Source organism: Anser cygnoides, chromosome 10 (assembly GCF_040182565.1).
Source record: "Anser cygnoides isolate HZ-2024a breed goose chromosome 10, Taihu_goose_T2T_genome, whole genome shotgun sequence".
NCBI classification, from domain to species: domain Eukaryota; kingdom Metazoa; phylum Chordata; class Aves; order Anseriformes; family Anatidae; genus Anser; species Anser cygnoides.
This window is the reverse complement of record NC_089882.1, coordinates 19,596,506-19,610,549: the sequence shown is the minus strand read 5'-3', so window position 1 is coordinate 19,610,549 and position 14,044 is coordinate 19,596,506. Positions and strand designations below refer to the sequence as shown.

The window sequence follows — 14,044 nt, the reverse complement described above, 5'->3', positions numbered from 1 at the left end:
GATAGAGTGGCTTGAATTCCTGCTAGTCTTAGTGAAGCATAATGTAAAGGTAGTGTTTCCAAAATATAACAAAGAAAACTAATTACAGAAATGAAAAGTCAATGTTAAGGCATAACAGTTTCATGGAACTGGAAAAGAAAAAGGTAGGATTCATACCACACGTAATATGATGACGTGCATTGTAGCAAACCTGTATTTAACATTCCCCTACTCTTATTAGGTTTTTGTTTATGCAATAGAGTTCATAAGTTAAAAAAGTGTTAAGCCGTGTAATGTTACTGCTGGAACTTTCATTTATACTTTCCAACGCTTGAGGTTAAGACTATAAGGCCGATACTTCATCTGTGCAATTTTCTTTTGCAATTAAAAATTAAGGTGCATTTTTATAAAGAACAGATTTTTAACAGTGGGAAAATAAATTAAGTAGAGAGGAAGCATTATTTAGTCTAAAATCTTGGAGTGCTGGGAGAGAAACAGTGAGGAAACAATAGCTCCACTGGAGCTACCTTGGTGTAGATGTCATCAAGTGACACTGCAATCTCTCTCTACATTTGCTTTATGTTTCCTGCACGGTGGTTCAGTATTGGCCATTACATAATCCGTTTTCAATGCAGTCAAGTGCTCAAACACATTTGTCACAGTCACTAATCCCATACTTTATGCAATGCAATGTAAAGAGAAAGCAGACTGATCTTTCAGGATATGGGAAGCTCTCCTTAGATGATGTGAAACCGTAAGCAGCATTGTTATGTGGAAGAAACCTAGGATTAGTAATATGGTAAGGCAAATAAAACACTTGGATTTCTAATCTGGTGTCACTGAACTGAATATCAAGATCTTATTTACCAATATGAGTTGAATTCCTCGGGAATTTTGTATTTCTATTGTCTAGGATTTCTATTACATTACAACAGCTGAACTTGAATTTTGGGAGAAAGAAAAACAACATACAGTACTGTCGTCTTGTAAAAATGAACGAGTGCTTCACAAACAGGGTTCCAAGTCACATAACCAGCTGGGTCTTTTTGAGTTGGTTAATCAATCTTGATTTCAAAACTGGAAGAAAGAAAAGAGATGATTAGACTTGACAAACCCCAGAGAATTAAACAAATTAATAGAACAAACAAGAGGATTGATCTAAAGGATACCCCACAAAACTGAGAGCAAACAGCCAGTGTCATAAATACTTACAGACATAATGCAGTAAAATAACGTGATTAAAAAGTTCTGTGACCAACAATCTACATTAACAGATTGGAATGATGAGCCTCAGCTCCCAAAGTTTTTCACCCTTATCCATTTATCAGTGCTGTAGCCTTAGTAAAACTCTGGCCTCTTGCATATATATATAAATAAACAGTACTTTTAGTGCAGACAGGCGATTCTCAACTGGTTGTAATTTCCATCATCTTTAAAAATAGCTTGCACACTGAAGATGACAAGTCTAAACCTTCAGCACTTCAAGTTGTGTAGCTGCTCTGGAATAGCTACTCAACATTATTAATATTCACCATTTACGGGACAAATGCAGAACATTAACCAGGAGGGTGAGGATGAAGGGCTGAAAGTGGGAAGGGGAAGCTGAAAGCCAAGAGACAGATAAGAATGAAAAGGCTCACAGCAAAAAAGACAGTGCTTGTCATGATAGCTTTGCTATCTGCTGCTCTGCCTCATATCAGAGAGGGGCAGGAAGAGTTAAAAATGCAGAGCAATGTTTTATTTGTGCTGTATGGGCTCATACCGGCGAGGGGCTGCAGAGGATAGCAGGCGGTCTGCATGCTGAGAGCTGCGGGGCCCCAGTGGCAGCGGGCTGTTTGGGGCTGCCAGTGACAGGGAAGGGGAGACGGAGAGAGGGGTGGTGGACAAGAGATTCTCCTTGCTGTCTGTGTGACAGGAGAACCTGGAAGCGAGTATCTGAGAGGTCTTAGAGTTTGCACATTGAAGTCACCATGAATAAATGATATTCTGCCTTTTTCCACAACAGATCCCCAAGAAGGTACAGTAAAACCACAGGCAGCATTTGGATGAGGAAGAGAGGTCGTGCTGGACGTGGGTGTTCTCTGTGCGAACGTAACACTACGCCATAAAGGCAGACCTACAAAGTTTCAGCTTGCAAACACTGGATAGTTAATGCCCTTTGAACTCTACATGAAACACCTTTTATTATCCATGAGTGTCTCCCAACACAGACACCAGTAAACCCACATCTGCTTCATCTTGGATTGGCATCACGGAGCCAGCTTCCCCAGTCCCCTTGGCAGTAGGTTTGAAAGATACCAGGTCCTATGGATCATTCAAATGCATTCAATCCCGTCTTTATATCTAAATGACAGCCTAAACCATTCAAAAATATTCAACTTTCATACTGCTTCAATTTGTGGTGCTTATTTCAGGATTAACACCGCCCTTTGAGTATTCTAGGTAAATTCAGCTTAACATAATTTTATGAGGGAATTTCAGGACTTGGACACTATCTTTTTTCAAACCATATCTAGTTTTATTTTGAGGATTAAGGTTCATAATGTGCTAGGACTAAGCGTTCTAGAACCACACAGTATTACTACATTTTCTCTTCCCTCATTTCTGTGGAAATCGGAGTGGGAAGGAAAACAGATTTAATGCAAAGGCGTGCACAGACCTTACCCTGCACCTAACGTGTGACACTGACACAAGGAGGGAAGCAATTGTATTCCAAATTTCAACCAATTTGGAATCTAATTGTACTCTCGAGGTAAATGTGTGTGTTTGTGTGTGCATTCATTAACTAACTCTAAATAAATCCTTTGGTCTTGTGCACAATGAAGACTTCCAGTCACTTTCTAGCAATTTTACAGAAACCACTTTGCCATTACAGTGACAAAGATGGAAAGAGATGGAATGGAAGAACACAATGAATTTGCAAGCTAAAACCCAAGAACTTAATTATAATCCAGTCTTAAAGTCTGCTCTTAAAATCTTGCCTACTAAGGTAAATATCACTCAGCATAGGTTTTTAGCCAGGCCTTTATTGCCAAAGTATACCACCAGGTGGCAAGATTGCAAAATAAAGATTAAAAAAATCATTCCTATAATGCATTCAGTCAGGGCTGCTTCAAGGACCCCTTGCTGGGAAATGACAAGTGTTTTGTGAGGACTTGGGTAAGTGCTTAAATCCTCCCTGCATGGTTCTGTAAAATAAAGTATTTTAACATTTCTTCATCACACCTCACGCAGCCCATTTACTTACAATTACATTAAACTCAACACAAAACTCCCGTTACGTTAAATGGGGAAACTGTGACCACCAAATGTACTTCTCTAAGAAACGGTGTTGCCACTGTTTTCCGTCTCCTTCTTTCTCTGACATCGATTTTACCCTTTTTGAAAGGCCATAAAATCTTATGTGACTGCAGGGATCGCCATGTTTACATGAGAATACATCTCAGCAAAGATGGCTAACAAAATTATGTTTGGTAAACAGGAGAAGACCTTACATGAAGTACACTTACAATCAAGCAAATCGTTTTTCCCTCCCATGATACTTCAATTTCTCACAAATTATTACATAATTCTTTATTATCTATATTATTATCGATTATCTATAAACCAAGAGATAAGACAGCTGCTTTTGAGATCAGCCATAATAGGAGTGTACATTATAGATATATGAGCTTGGTTTAATGGCCTTAATTTCATAGAGAGTACATTACTTTACATTGTTATTTTAATCCAAATTTTAGGAAAAATGTAAGTTCTGAGTAACTACTCAGAAATGTGTTACTATAATGTTTCACCTCAGACCTCAAAGGACACGTAAGCGCACAGCCCAGCATTATGTGTTTTATACACACACACACACACACACATGCATATATAAGTAACTAAAAATATTAGTAAGACTTTATCTTCCTTACAACAAAACAAATAACCAAGTTGCACAGCTAAACAAGCTGATGAACAACCGCAGTTGACCCTGAGATACACAACACAAGAAAATGATTCCAGAAATGTTTTAGGCTTTTTTTTCCTTCCATTCGTAGCGTGGCACCTGCTTAATAATATACAGCTACACTTCACAACTGCTTAAAATATTGTCATTATCCCTTGAGCTATAAGAAATTACGTAGGTGTAAAATAATCAGAATGTCAAGTACATTAAATGTCAAGCATAAATAAGAACCAAAATTGGAATCTCTCAAAGATGCTAGCACTCCCACAGTTGGGCAAAAAGTGTTAACTTCAATAACTACCACCATTTGAGACTTGTATTATTTTACAAAACAAAATTCTTTGCCTTAACGGCATGTAATAACTTGAAAGCTGATTTAGCGTTAGAAAGTAAACATTAACTAAGTCAACGAGAAAACTTCCTGTGCTGAAGTAGTTTTTTTATTTGGGACTCTTCAATTCAGACACTTCAGGGTATTGTACTGTTATAAAAACAAAACAAAACAAACAAACACAACACTTTGGAGAAGGAAAAAAGGGAGGGATGAGTAATACATGAGCTTGTATTATTACATGGGAGGGCACCAAGAACATAAACTGTAAAATAAACAGCCAAGTCATAAAATGTTTCTTCACCTGTTAAAAAATATATTTAAAGAAAAAATAAATTGTCCAATACATTTTAAATTCCAGAATTCAACAACCATCAAAATGAAAATCAAGCACTCTTTCCTCAGTGTCTATATACTAACAAAATATTTCAGAGTGGAGCTATCTAAACTCTAAACTAGATTGGAATCTCTTTCAAGAAGGTATTTTGTTTCAACTGAGTTCACGCCATACACTAGCACAGCAGAGTCTTGACCACACTCTCGTCTTGTGGACCTCAATGAAAGCATTTCAAAACATACAGAAACACAATGCACGTTATCCTATCTTTAGGGGGCAACACTTACTACCAGCTGTTCAAGGAAAATCAAGCAAACATATTCTTGTCTCTAATGAACTGCTGCCCTAATGTTCCCATTTTCTTCCACATTAACTATTTAATTTTCTATCTGAAGTGACAAAAGTAGCCTTGCAGGACATTAACTAGTTCAGAATGGTTCTGTTTAGAAGGCTTCAACCAAGAAATTCCCCGAACAGTCTGTGGTGTTGGACGAGCAGGGCCCCATCACAGAGGGGTTTACACAGCAAGAATGTGTCACAAAACAATGAGCTACTTAGGCACCCATGTTGAAGAGATTCATGGTCTTGTAGAGAGGCAGCATTGAAACTTCTCTAAGATTCTCATTCCAACTCTACTCGTCCCCTTTTCTTTCAAGCATGGGCTCTCTTCTGGGAAGAGCAATAACACAGTCAATTGACTGACAAATGGATCAACAGGAACTGGACTGAGATCACCAAATCACTTTGCCTCAGCTATATGAAGCTGTCAGCCAGCAGTAATAATGAAATTGACTCTGATTTGATTTGGATTGAAGTTCTCAAGCATCAAGGTTAAAACACTTCCATGTAACTGTGCCCTAGCTGCACACTCAGTCAGAGAAAGATAAAACATGCAATAGAACTGAAATGAGTTTTCCTCTACTGTTACAGAAAATATCTAACATTTCGTACCTCTATCAGCATGTATTATTCATGTTTCAAGATTTCTACATTATAAGAGAAAACTCTCAAGCTCACAAAATTATGCAATTCTACAGTCAGTTTATAGAACCAAGGCAACCAGTATTTACCACCCTTGATCAAGAAAGAAAGGCTCTATCAACTGTTCAGCAGTTGCTAACATGCCTTTTCCTTTCATTCAATAGTACTATGATTACTACGTCAACTTGAAGCTATGCTTCTATCACAAAACTAACAAGAAACTACTAAGTATAAGGGTACTAATAACTGGAGTAACATTAAAGGATTTGTTGATTTTCTTGTCTCCTGAAACAGTATGTAAATATACAACAAGCATTATGTATGTAAAATTAGCCAGTGCCATACAGCTGAGCAGCCACTCTTGAGGTCTTCAGAAAAATAACATCTTTTCCTTCCCAGAGAGTACTGTGAATGAGTCCCAGGCTCAGACAATTTAGGTACGTGTTCACACAAAAAACATAAATAAAATCCTCTTCAATGTTCAAGAACTCCCTCTGAAGCACTTACAATACAAAAGGAAATCTTACTAAGAGGTTGCATACACTTGATTTATTTCAGGAAACCAAACAAAAATAACAAGAGTGCCACCTATCCTTCATCACGAATAATAGAATTTCCCATGGAATGACCTTGCTGTTAAAAATGCAGCACAATAAAACCTGACAGTTCAGAACATATAAAGCTCTCCATCTGGACAGAAACCAGGTTAAAAAAATAAAACAGAAAGCAAAGTGTTGCATGTAAAAGCAGGAAGAAAAAGAAATTGAGGAGGAGGATTGGAAATAATAAAATAAAATAAAATAAAATAAAATAAAATAAAATAAAATAAAATAAAATAAAATAAAATAAAATAAAATAAAATAAAATAAAATAAAATAAAATAAAATAAAATAAAATAAAATAAAATAAAATAAAATAAAATAAAATAAAATAAAATAAAATAAATCTGTCAGGCATCAAGAAGATAAAATCCAAAAGATCAAAACACAGCAAAATTAAGGATATTTTAAAGCTTCCAGATGCATTTTGGACTTCAGTAATAATTTCCTGAAAATAGGTTTGCATGTAACGTACAACCAACCATCTTTGCCTAAAACAAGCTGTAGTACACAAGCAGCAGCTGCCAATTAATAGGCAAAAAATGAGATTCTTCCTACGCAGGTAAATGGGGGCCAGGAGCCGGGTGGGCAGGGGTTTGTTTCCATTTGTGTAAGGTTAGAGTGGACGTGTGAGTCACACAGGCGGGTAATCCCATCACCCTCATCAGGAAAAAGAATAGAAGTCATTAAAAGGAATGAAATAAACTCATAAACACCTATCCTAGTGAAAGAAGCCAGTTTTTCTTTCCTGTAATGGGCAGTCATGCTTCCCATTTGCCTGGAGAAAAAGCGCGTGAATGAGGGAGCTTCAGCTGGATCTATGCATTTGGTTATATTAATTTCCAAAGGATATCTGTAGGCTCTTGAAAAAATCTTCCTCAAAAAGAATCCTACGAAAACTAAGCCACTAGGAGAAAGAGGAAAGGTCCCTGCTCTCAGGACTGACTTGGTTCAAAGTGCACCGCTGCAGCCGGTGACCTGGAGCCCTTCCAGCAGCTGCCCACTGCGTGCTCACGCGGTAGCTGGAAAAGGGCATGGGCGGCGACACAGCAAAGCCACACCAAGACATAAGGTTCATGGTATCACGACAAGCGCTAACCACAAAGAGCTGCAAAAAGATCCTTCAGGCCTCTGTGACTGAGCATTAACATGAAACTCAACGCAGGTGCCCATTACACAATGCACTTAGGAAAGCCAATCCTGATGTCATGCTCAAATTGATGACAGCTGAGCTCATCATTTCCACACCGAAGCGAGATCCTGGCATGATGGTGGGTACCCTGTCCCTTCCGTTCTCATGCCCATAACCTTCGGGCACAACCACAACCACAGGAAATAGACACACAATACACAATTGATATCTCAAGTACACTGCACGCAAAGAAGTCACACAGGCGCACCAATATAGATAAAAACCAAAATTCCCTGCCAAGGGTATCCCTACACAGCAATCACCATTGCCAGTTGGTTGGGCGGAAATCTCTTGACAGCAAAGCAATGCTTTTTAGCAGGTGGACAGCCGGTGCTGACACCTGGACACTTGTCCATGCAACGTTTCTAAGAGCGAGGAGCGAGACACCAAGCACGAGTGAGCATTGCTCACCAAGCAGATCTTCTACAGAGAAAAGATTTCCAGAATAAGCAAAATGCAATGTCACGTGGGAAGGTAACGGAGATTGCTTCAACTCTGTGCCAATTCACGATTTTAACACCACCACCCCTCAAAGTACAGCCCTTTTAAGAGGTTTACTATGTTAAAAAAGGGAGGAAGTGATCCAAACAAGTAGTGCAACCTCTCCAAAGAACAAGATAAGAAACAAACAAAAAACAATTTCAAGTACCATGTTCATCAGAAGCAGCTCCACAGTCCCTATGGATTGACTTACACGGAAAATAGAGAATGATCATTTATCCATGGCTGGAGTTTTGCTCTAGTGGTGCACATAACATCAGCAAACTCCTTAAGTATAATTACAGCTATATACTCAATCCAGGACTATGTAGTATTTCACGCTCATTCAACTTGGTTTGGAATCACATCCAAGACATTCTAAATTGTGCTCCAGTTACTGAATTAAAGAAAAAAAAAAAAACTTGCATATTCTCTCAGAAGTTTCAGAAGGATGCTCTTAATAAGTACTAAAAGAAATAAAAAAAGGCAGAAAAGCAGAAATGTGACAAATATTTCCCATTAACAAGTGCAATGGTTTCACTCAAAACAAGTTTTCTTGAAAAAAATATGTTTATATAATATCATTAACATGTTATATTACCAAACAAACTGTAAGTTTACAATGCGGCCATTTCAACTTATGTCCTATAAAAATTTAAGCTGGAAGGAATGAAATTCAAATCCATGTGGAAGTAATGGGGGTAAAATCCTGAAAGAACAAATCCCTTAATGTATTCACAAGAGGGGAAAAAAAAAAAAAAGTGGAAGTATTGTTTCTGAGCTCCTAATGAACACTAAGCCCAAAGAAAGAGCAAAGGATCCAGCGAAGGAGGTTGGGAAACTTAACGTGGGATGAAACAAACAAAAAAAACACACACATGCACACACAAAAACAGACCTGCAAACTGCTATTAGCTATAAGAATCAGAACTTGACCAGTTAACAAGGTGGATGAAGATTACTCACTCCACAGCACGGGTCCCTGCTGGGACTGCTGGTAGTCAGAACCTTCTCCTCAGGAGCACCTGCCTGATGGCAGCAAGATAAGCTATGCCCAGCTCACACATATATTAAAATTACAAAATTGCGTAAAGAATTTAAGTAAGTGACCTAAAGATGCCCCATAAGGCAGCACATGTCCAAAAGGCACCATGGATCAGCTGCGTTACTGTAAACATTACCAAAGCACTATTTGAGTAGCGAGCTGCAACAGTATTTCTGAGCAGTTTTTAAGTCCAACATCATGTTTGGATGAAATAAACAAACTGAATAGAGAATTCTGTTGTGACAATTTTTTTCTTGGCATTTATTTGGTTTTGGAACTGGGATTAGCGTTCGTGCTTGGTGTGACTGAAGCGGAACTGATACGTGATAGTGCCAAGAATACTGCAGCTTTTGTGTAAGAATGTTAATAAATATATACACAAAACTGGACCAAACATGGGAAGGTTAACATTACCCACAGTACCCCAAGGACAGAGAGAAAAAGGATGTCAAACCACACTTGGCATTCCCAGACAGCAGGACGGTAAGCACCTGAGCTAGTGAGAGCTGGGAACTGCCTCCCGGGAGCTTCCCTCGATAGCCGTGACACAAGCCCAGCCCTGTGTCGCCTGCACATGTGGCAGCAGCTCCCGATTCCTGCCAAGCCCCCAGCTTCCCTGAAGTGCCACTCCAAAGCCGGAGCTCACGGGATTTAAAAGGCAGCGCCTCGCACTGACAGACAAACTGTGCTGCCACCGAATGACCTGCCCCACGGTGCCCCTGCTACCTTGTGTCACGATGGTGGAGTTTTATAGGAATCGAGGAAAGAACAAGTGGGAAAATAAGAGGAGGGCTCTATAGACAAGGGTGCTCTTGCAGCTGGGAATCGGAGGCACAATGGCACACCTACGCTCTTCAGCTTAGAGTGACACCAGTCTTTTGTCATGAGGATCCTGCGTACTTCAAGAACGATAAAAGATAAAACCTGAGGAGGAAAAGCAGACGCACGAACCTTCAGAGCAAACGTTCAGTGGTGGAAGAAAGACAAGTATGTTCAGCACTGTCTTCTGTCACAAGTAAATATGATCACAAGGATATTTATCCTCATTTTCAGAGATCCAAAGTAAAACTACGAAATTAAGAATTAAGAACTCGGCACATTGGGAAGCAGGTGGGCCAAGTTACTCCGAAGCTCCACACACACGATGGTTGCGAAGACTCCCACAGCCCACCCGCCTACGGAGCAGCACTGCCTTGCAGAGGGGCAGCAGTAGTTTGCAGCACCACCGTCACTACAGGCTTCCAACATAATCATCAGCTGCTAACCGCAGTCCTGATAGCAAGAGAACGATTTATATTTTCTTTTTAGTATTAATACCTAACATTAAGCATTCACTGTTTGCTTTCTGATTTGAAAATAATGAATGCACTTTACACTTCCTATCCACCCCACAAGGAACAGCACTGGGGCAGCTGAAGAAACATGCTGTTCCGCCCTGCACTTGTCAGAACAAACAGGTGCCGCGTTCGAAACTGTTGGTCTTCCTCCAGCTGGATACTGGATACCACACCTGAAATGGTCTGTGAATAAATGTGATGCAAAAGTATTTTAAAAGGTACTCTGCAAAGGTTCATTCTGACATTCTGACCAAGACAGCTTTCTTAGCCTCCTGCTTCTTTGCAGCCATTACCATCTGCTCTGCAACAGACATCTTTGCAAACATTTTTTGTGACTGCCCAAAGACTCCAATAAAACAAAACCTTCTCGGTAAGCTGCTGCAGATTGCTAAATGACTGCCTTACAAAGGCCAAGGCAAGCTGATGAGCTTTGTGTAATCGCCAATAATAATTTAGATAACACATGCGGAAGGCCATCCTATTCCCCACTCAGAACTATCAATCTTTCAAATAGCATTCCTAAGCCAAAATGAATCAGTCAGAAATGCCCAGTTCATTTCTCTACAATCAATTTAACCTGGCTCACAAGAAGACAGACAAATTGTTTTGCCTCAAGCTCAAAGATTCTGCTCCAGATTTATAGTTGGAAGAGTCTCTATACAAGTAATCATACACGTCCAAATGACTGTTCCTTTAAAATTAGCACCTAAAATTATAAATAATAATAATAATAATAATAAAATAAAAGCAGATTCCTTATACTGCAGAATTTCCTTATCTGTTTAACTCCTCTAGGGTTTGCTATAAATGGGGCAAACAAAGCTACTAGTAGAGCAAATGAAAAAATAACCTTCTTGACCTTGTTCCAAGAGAAAATGAGTAAAAAAATGAAACATCCAACCACTGCCTATACTGTGAAAAACTTGGTTTGGTAGCTGCTCTGGTCTGTGGCCCACAGCTACGATGCCCCCGTGCACCCAGTGGGTGCAGCGCCAGGCAAGGTGCCCCTCCCGGCCCTTCCTGGGTCAGCGGAGGCAGTGTGAAAGGCTGTCCTGCTGGCAGGCACCTTCCCAAGCCTGGCAAGCCCCAAGGCAGCTCCGCCAGGCACCAGCCCCACACACTACAGCAGCAAAAGCCTCGAAGAGGTGCTCAGCTCCCTCACGCAACACGCAGCAAGTGCTGGACAGTGCACGGCTGGCGTTTGCAAGCCCTAGACGTGGAGATCCCCAGAAGTACTGGATGAAGGTTTTTTCAAGCTGGTACATGAGATATCCACTTGCTATACCAACACCAGTCACAAACAGTTTTTTTTTCCTTTTCTCTTCCAGTTTCCTGGGAAGCTACAGCCACTTTGCCAGCTTTCTGGCCATTGCCAGTGCTGCATTCGTCACCTCAGTGATAAATACTCTCAGCTGAAGCACAAGGTGAGGATGACACGCCAGCTGAAGACAGCACAAACTGGGACTACCTGCTTTCTTTAAGGTTTGCATTGCTCTGACACAGCAGGTGTATATCAAGTCTCTCACAAGCAGCTCCAAAAGCAGTTCAAGGTCTTGATCTTAATTCTTTAAGTAACCCCATTTCTGTACAGAGCAAGTTTAGACTGTGCATTGTCAGACCTACATTTCCCTGGGAAGGATAAAAGGAAAGGAAAAAAGGAAGGAAAGAAGAACCATAGGAAGGACATGAATGAAGTTTTCTCTACTGAAGGGATGCAGACACAAAGCAGCTATTTGGATACCAGACAGAACCGAAATGAAGCCCCCTCTAGGAAGCTCCCATCCTCAGCAAGAACATCTCAATGCCAGAAGCGGAACTGGAAACAGAAATTCTTTGTTCACCAGCAACCTCCTCCCCTGGTCTTTTATTGCCCCTAATTCCATACTGATATCAAAAGTTTTGACCCAGAAAAGATGGATTTCATATAGGAGTGAAAGCTAGCAACAGAAATAGCTCTTTGTAAGTGATAAGCATTGCAGTCTAAAAGTCTCTTTTCGGAAGTAACAGCTACAATCCAAGGCATTAAGTCCACTATGTGAACAACACCAAAGTGTACGTAAAAGTCAAGACAAATACCTAAAAGGAAGGTTAGACAAATGCATGCTGCCCCCAGGTTTTCAACAAAATGATTATTTCTAAGCTACAGACGTGAACGATACTATGTATAACTCAAAGGTCATGCAAATGAAAACAGGTCTATTACAAATACTTGGTTCTTCATTCCGTTAGAGCAATTAGGCCGTCTCGTACTCATGGCACTGCTGTCCACAAGCAACCAAGGAGGTTTGTTTCTGTTTTGTTGGCAGAGCTGTATGGAAAAGCTTACAGGCTTCATTGTTTATGTTCTGATTAGGAAAATTCATTGCTAATAGTCTTGTATCGTCAATTCTGACCATCTATAATCATGTGTCATCCTCTGTCCTAATCCTAATATTCACTAAAATAACATCTTAAAACATTCAAATTTTTAATCAGCAGTGTCTTAAAATCATTAAACTAATTTAATGCAAGGATTAGGTTTTAATTTGCTCCTAATTTTTCACCATCAAAGTCTTAGAGCATGATTTCAAACAACCCTATAAATATAAATGTAGCTTATTTAAAAACAGAACAAAACTGACATTCCCATCTAATTACACAAGACAGAAATAACCATTATTAAAGAAAAAAAATAGTTTCATTATCAGAAAATTCACCAATTCACCAAACATCTGAAAATGTGAAAATATGTTGGGAATGATTTGAAAAAACAGATCGTAATTGAAAAATAACAGCTCATCTAAATTTTGTTTTCTTTGCTTTTTTTTTTTTTTAAGGAATTTTAGACAGCTCTGCACTAGTATTGAATCTAAATATAATTGCAATACATCACGCAAGATAATTCTCACAGGAGAGATGACATATCAGTAGCAACCAGACCGTGATGTGGATTAGGATAACGGGGAAGACAGAGGAGGAAGAACACAGAGCTCCCTTCTGCATAACATTTTTCCTGCACACTGTACATCAACACAATCAAACAACACAGTCACCTTGTTGAATAATGAATAACAAAATGAAAAGAAAATTAAGGAGCAGTAAGCAAGGGAGAAAAGATTCAAGCTGACATCTCAAATGAGAGGAAGTCACCGAGAGGTTCACAGTGACTGCTCCAGATGGCAGGAGCTATTTTGGCCAGACTACCTGGCTAGGACGGGAGCTGCAGTTAGGTAAGCAGAAGGGGGCAGGAAGAAGGAAAGGAACAAAGGAAAAAAAAACAATGACTGAAAATGGAATTTTTACCCTGCAGACCTCCTCATTCAGAGCCGTGCAAGTGACAAAATTACAGAACAGAACAGCAACTCCCTATGAATGTTTAAGGAAAAGGAAACCAATTACCACTGATGGTTATGGATATAAAAGTTCCTTTTGGCCAGGGTATGGATCAATTATCTCTCCCATGCCTGGCTTCCTATAAACATAATTAAATTGACAATTTTTTATAAGTAAATCGTACGTGTGCTTTGGGCAACATAAAGCATCTTCCCACCTAACTGCATTCTTTATCTGTACTTTCCCCATCAGCCTCCCTTATTTTATTGGGAAGAAAAGAAAAGCTCTTTTATATATATATATATATATATTCTTTTTTGTTTATTTCTTTGCCTTAAGGCTCAATGCATATTCTAGCTGTCAGAAGTGATTTCCCTGCTCACTGAGCAAATATTCTCAACACTGATTTTCTTATTTTATTTACTACTGTTAGACAATGATACAGTCCCAGATAATGGAAACCTAGGCAGGTCAGAGTGCATCAAAGACTTATCTCTAGGCA

The 14,044-nt window shown here is 39.5% G+C and overlaps 1 protein-coding gene across 19 annotated transcripts in view; it reads right to left on the bottom strand.

The window, feature by feature from the left end:
- The window catches only part of ATP2B2 (ATPase plasma membrane Ca2+ transporting 2), a 414,437-nt gene that overhangs the window by 263,983 nt on the left and 136,410 nt on the right, over positions 1 to 14,044 (bottom strand). For all 19 annotated transcript variants that reach the window (XM_067003034.1, XM_048051896.2, XM_048051902.2 and 16 more), the window contains exon 3: positions 952 to 1,056. The gene's annotated coding sequence lies outside the window, so the exon portion shown is untranslated. The remainder of the gene's footprint in view (positions 1 to 951; positions 1,057 to 14,044) is intronic.